The sequence below is a fragment of the Choloepus didactylus genome, chromosome 16 (genome assembly GCF_015220235.1).
Source record: "Choloepus didactylus isolate mChoDid1 chromosome 16, mChoDid1.pri, whole genome shotgun sequence".
NCBI lineage: Eukaryota > Metazoa > Chordata > Mammalia > Pilosa > Megalonychidae > Choloepus > Choloepus didactylus.
In genome coordinates, this window is record NC_051322.1 from 9,497,422 (window position 1) to 9,503,047 (window position 5,626).

A 5,626-nucleotide genomic window follows, 5' to 3' on the forward strand; every position below is an offset into this window, starting at 1 on the left:
CGTGTTGGATGGTATTTTTCAGGATGAGCATAAGAAGAGAGACTTTTAAACAGAAATTTGATTGCTAGATAGGGCTAAAAGCTAAAATGAGTTATTGGGAAAGAAAGTTTTTTGGCTGGGTTAACAGGGAACTATTTCACCATCATGGGCTACTGAGTCATCTGGATGTCATCAGAGTTGTCAGTTGCTCTTAAGGCACATTTGTAAAAATTACTAAAAAGCATTCCTACCTCAAGACAATTTACTTCCATCTGTAGGAAATTTTTCATAAAGTATAGATTTCGTTAAAATGATGCTTTATGGCCATCAGCCAGAAAAAAAAAGTCATAATGAATATCTAGTACACATCTATGTCTACAATGTGAATGATTCACACTTAAATTGGGTACCTTGTACAAATATATAACTATAGAACTCTGCGCCGACATCCTGGATTTCGCTTCCTCAGGGGCTTCTTGGATATATGACCTCTTGTAAAATCCTGATCTGTGAATGGTGTAGGACCAAGTTGTTTGCTGGTAAGATTCAGTCTTAAAGTGCAAATTGTTTTTGGCTATTGAAATGTCAGAGGCAAACCCAAGGATCAGTAAAATCCCTCTCCTTTCAAATAAAGTCAATTTCTGGCTTATGAATAGTATAAAAGTGATGCAGAATCATGGAGATTAGTCCAAGCTTTGTGTTTTTAAACAGGCAAAAACTCCAAAGGTTATCCTGGAATAAATGCTGTCACCATAGATTCTAGTCTCCCAGATCATGGACTCGTGAAATTTCAATCCAAGGGAACATGTGAGGATTTGGTGTAAACTCACGATGATGTTTCAATCCAAGAAGTTTTATGAAGGATCTCATTTATCACTACTGAAAGATGATATTTATTCTACCTTACTCACATATCTTTCTCAATGCCTCTAAATTTCGGCCTCTATTTATCAGGGCAGAAACAATTGCAAAGTTCTTTTATCCTCTTCTAGTGGGAGCAATAGGCATTATAAATATCCCTTGAATTACCTGAACACCCCTTTCATTTTGACTGAGGACAATTTAAATTTCCAGCGTCCAATAACTATCCGTCAGATAAAAACACCAAAGTTACATAAATCCAACATAGCAGTTACGTAAAATATATAGAATTATCTAAAAAAAAAACAAAACACAAAAACAAAAGGCAGTAGAAAAATACCCTAAGCACAAAAGCTTTATCCGCAGACAAGTAAATGCTGGATGTTAGGAAGCAATTATGATACAACAGTCACATAATCTGATAATCATATTTTAGACTTCATCATATTTTCATGCTCAAAATCATTCAGGACTATTGGTTCTTTTTTTCTTTTTCTTTTGAAATAATTTCAAACTTATAGGACACTTGCAAAAATATCACTATACAGAAGAATTCCAACATACCCTGCCTGCCCAGACACCCAGATCTATCAATTTCAATATTTTGACACCCCTGCCACACCATTCCATCTATATATACATCCATACAGATACTTAGATGGAATGGTGTGGCATGGGTGACAGAGATCATATGTCCAAGAAACCATCCATCTATCCATCCATCTACCTATCTATCTATCTAATCTATCCAGCCAGCCAGTCAGCCACCCACCCTCCCACCCACCTTCTGAACTCTTGAGAGCAGGGTGCCCACATAATACTCCTTGAATGCATAATACCTCCATGTGCATTCCTACGAACAGGGATACCCACCCATGCAATGCCATCACCTCATGTGCAATTATCAACGTTTAAAAAATTAATGTTGATATAAAACTTATATTCTATTTTCTATTATTTTCTTATATCCCAATAATGTCCTTTTGAGCCCTTTCTCCTCCATTCCTAGATCCCACCCATTATCATGCATTGCATTTAATTGTCATTATCTCTTAACTTTCTCTTTCTTCTTTATTGTGGAAACATATTTACAACATAAATTGTCCCAGCCCAACCCCTCCCAAGTATGCCATTTAGTGGGATTAATTACATTCACAATGTTACAGTACCCTCACCACCATCCATTACTATAACTTTTCATTCACCTCAAACGGAAACCATACTCTCATTTTGCATTAACTCCCCATTGCCTCCCACCCCTGACAAACTGTACTCTAATTTCTGTCTCTTTGAGTTTGCATATCCTCTGGTATTTTCTTTGTGGTTACCATAAGCCTTAAATTTTAACATACTAAATCTATAACACTCTTGTTTTGATATCAACTTAACTTCAATAGCATACTTAAACTATGTTCCTATACCCATATGTTTCCCCACCTTTATATAGTTCTTGTCAAAAATTACATATTTATATGATTGCCAAAACCATTGATTTATCATTACATTTTATGCATTTGCATTTTTGATCCTGTAGGATTAAAAAGTGGAGCTACAGATCAAAAATACAAAGTATTTGGATTTATAATTACTCATCATCTTACCAGAGATCTTTATTTCTTCATGTGGTTTTAGTCAATTGTCTAGTATCCTTCCTTTCAACCTGCAGATCTCCCTTTAGCATTTCTTGTAGGACCCCTCGAGTGATGACAATGCCCCTCAGCTTTTGTTTATCTGGGAATACCTCAATCTCTCCCTAATGTTTGAAAGATAGTTTTGTCAGATATAGAATTATTGGTCGTCAATTTTTTCTTTCATCACTTTAAATATATCACCCCACTGCTTTCTTACCTCCATGGTTTCTGTTAAGAAATTGGTACTTAGTCTTATTGAGGCTCCCTTGTATGTGACAAGTTGCCTCTCCTGTGGCTTTCAGAAATCTCTCTATCTTTGTATTCAACAGTTTGGTTATAGCATGGTATGGTGTGTGTCTATTGGGTTTATCCTGTTTGGAGTTTGCTGATCATTTTGGTTGTCTGTATCACGGATCTTGTTAAATTTAGGAAGTTTTCAGCCATTATTTCTTTGAATAGTCCTCCTTCCCTTTCTTTTTTCTTCTTCTTCTTCTAGGACTCCCACAACACATGTATTGTATGCTTGATGGTGTCCCACAGGTTCCTCAGGCTCTGTTCACAGTTCTTCCTTCTTTCCACTTTATATTCTTCAGACTGGATGATTTCATCTATCTTATTTCAAGTTCACTGACACTTTCTTCTGCCAGCTCCAATCTGCTGTTAAACCCCTCTAGGGACTTTTTAATTTCTGTTACTATGGTCTTCAGCTCTTTTTGGTTCCTTTTCATAATTTCCTTCTCTATATTGATATTCTCTTTGTGCTCATCTCTCATTTTCTTGATTTCCTTTAGTTCTTTTTCCACATTTTCCTTTATCTCCTTGAGCATATTTAGGACCATTTTCTAAAAGTCTTTGTCTGGATTTTTCCTCATCTGATCCTCCTCATTGATGGTTTCTAATTCCTTAATCTCCTCCTTTGTCTGAATTATCACTCCTGCTTCTTTGTATGTTTTATAATTTTTTGTTGAAACCTGGACTTGTCAATATTTTAGCATGTTATTGCTGAAATTTAGACTCTGAGACATCTGTTCCATAAGCTTGTATCCAGCTAGTGTTATGACAGAGTTTTACTTAATTTCAGGAGCTAACAAAAAGAAAAAAAAAAGGAGAAAAAGGAGGAGGAGGAGAATGAAGAGAATGAGGAGGAGGAGGAGGTGGAGGAGAAGGATGAAGAGAGAAAACACCTTTCCCAGTTTTTTTAGATTGAAGTGTGTCAGTACTCTCCTTCAGAGCTTATCCATACAATGAGTTTAAAGAACAGCTCCATGCCAAAGCATATGTGCCTCCCTGATCCTTTTTGTACATCTGTATTGTCTTGAGCATGCATGTATAGCCCTTTCAATTCCCTTCTTACATGGTTGTGACTGTCTCCTCTTCCCTAGGAAACAGTTTCTTCATGGTCCTGAGCACTGCACTCCATTGGCACAGCCAGCAATCCCTTGACCCAGGCATCCATCTGACCGTTCTCCCACAGCATTCTACAGGAGAGCTCTGGGAGCCACCTTCCACATGCAGCCAAATTCTGGACTGGTTAGTCCCTCAGGCTACCATCAGACAGACTGAGTCAGACATACATGCTCCAAATATGCACACAGGGATTGTTAATCATAACTGGGATGAGGGACCTGCACTGAGAGCACACACTAAGCTGGTGGGGGTGAGAGAGGGGCCAGCCATTGCACCACAAGATCCTACTGCTTTTAAGTTGCTTTTTTCTTGATTCAGCATTTGCCCTATTACTGCAGTCTTTTAACTATTTTCTAGAATGTTGAGAAAGATGTTCCTGCCAGTTCTTGCTACTTGTTCAAAGCTTCTATGGGGCAAAGAGGCCTGAAGTGCCTCACTCTGCCACCTGTATCAGGGCAGGAGTCCGAACTATTGGCTTTTGTCTTTATTTCCATTCCCTTATTGAAATACTCACTCCCTTCCCTTGGCTTTGGTGATACATCTTCCTGCTTTTTGTCCCACATCTTTGCCTACAATCGCTATATCCATACGTAGGCCTAGCCTCTTTGACCATTAGATGTTGGAATTCCTAAGACCTCTTTTCTTCCAAGTTCACTGTGTTCATTTTAGGAAATATAATTCATTCTTAATGATTCACAGCAAAGCACAAATATATATTCTCTCTGAGGTCTATATTTGACTGCTTATATGATATGTTTATTGGCTCTTAGTAGATTAAATCATTGACCAATTATATTTACTCACTATTCATTTTGAGGAATATTATCCCTGCCCCTTTGATAATGGGCTTATTGCTAGACTTACTTTGGCCTCATGGTTTCCATGTCTCCAAGACAACTCAAACTCAGCATGTTCAAAACCAAAATCATGATCTCTTGACATTTCCCACACTAATTTATAACTCTGATAATGGCACCTACACCAGTTGAAAAATACTTTTTGGCATGAGCCAGAATAAATTTGGGCCATACATAACAGTGCAATCCCCTTCACATGTGTATCAAGCCCATGGAGAATTTCTAAAAATTTTAGTTCTAAAGTAATTTTTCTGTAAGAGAACTTCATATTTACTGTCAAAAGCATGGTCCAAGCTATCATCATCTTTTACTTGATCAACCGTACAAGTCTCCTATTTAGTTTGTCTACTTTCAATAAAGGAAATTTTCAGTATTAATCTCAACTATGTCTCTAAGCATCCAGAAAGAAACAGCTGAACATATCCCAGAATACATCATAGTGTATCTTTGAAAACCAAGTGGATTTCTTCTTACATTTTTGTGTTTACCTTTCCACTAGAAACAGGGCAATAATCAAAGTGTAGAAGAATGTATTGGTGGTCACACATGCTTCACTTCTGCCTTCAAGAAGGAAATTTAGGGAAATTTCATCATTCACAACATCACCGAACAGTGAGATGAGGCTGACTTAGCATGCCTTCTTAGGCCAAAGTGGTACCACTGATCACTTAAGCTAAAGTCAGGGACAAATTTTGAATTTCTACACACACTTCTCAACATATTAATCAAAAGGGAAACTAGAGAATATTTTTGAATTGATTGAAAATTAAAACACAGCATATCACAATTTTTGTGTCAAATAAAGCTGCACTTAGGGAGAAATGTATAGCATTAAATTCTTATATGATCAAAGAAGAAAAGCCTCATGACAATAATTAAGCTTCGACCTCA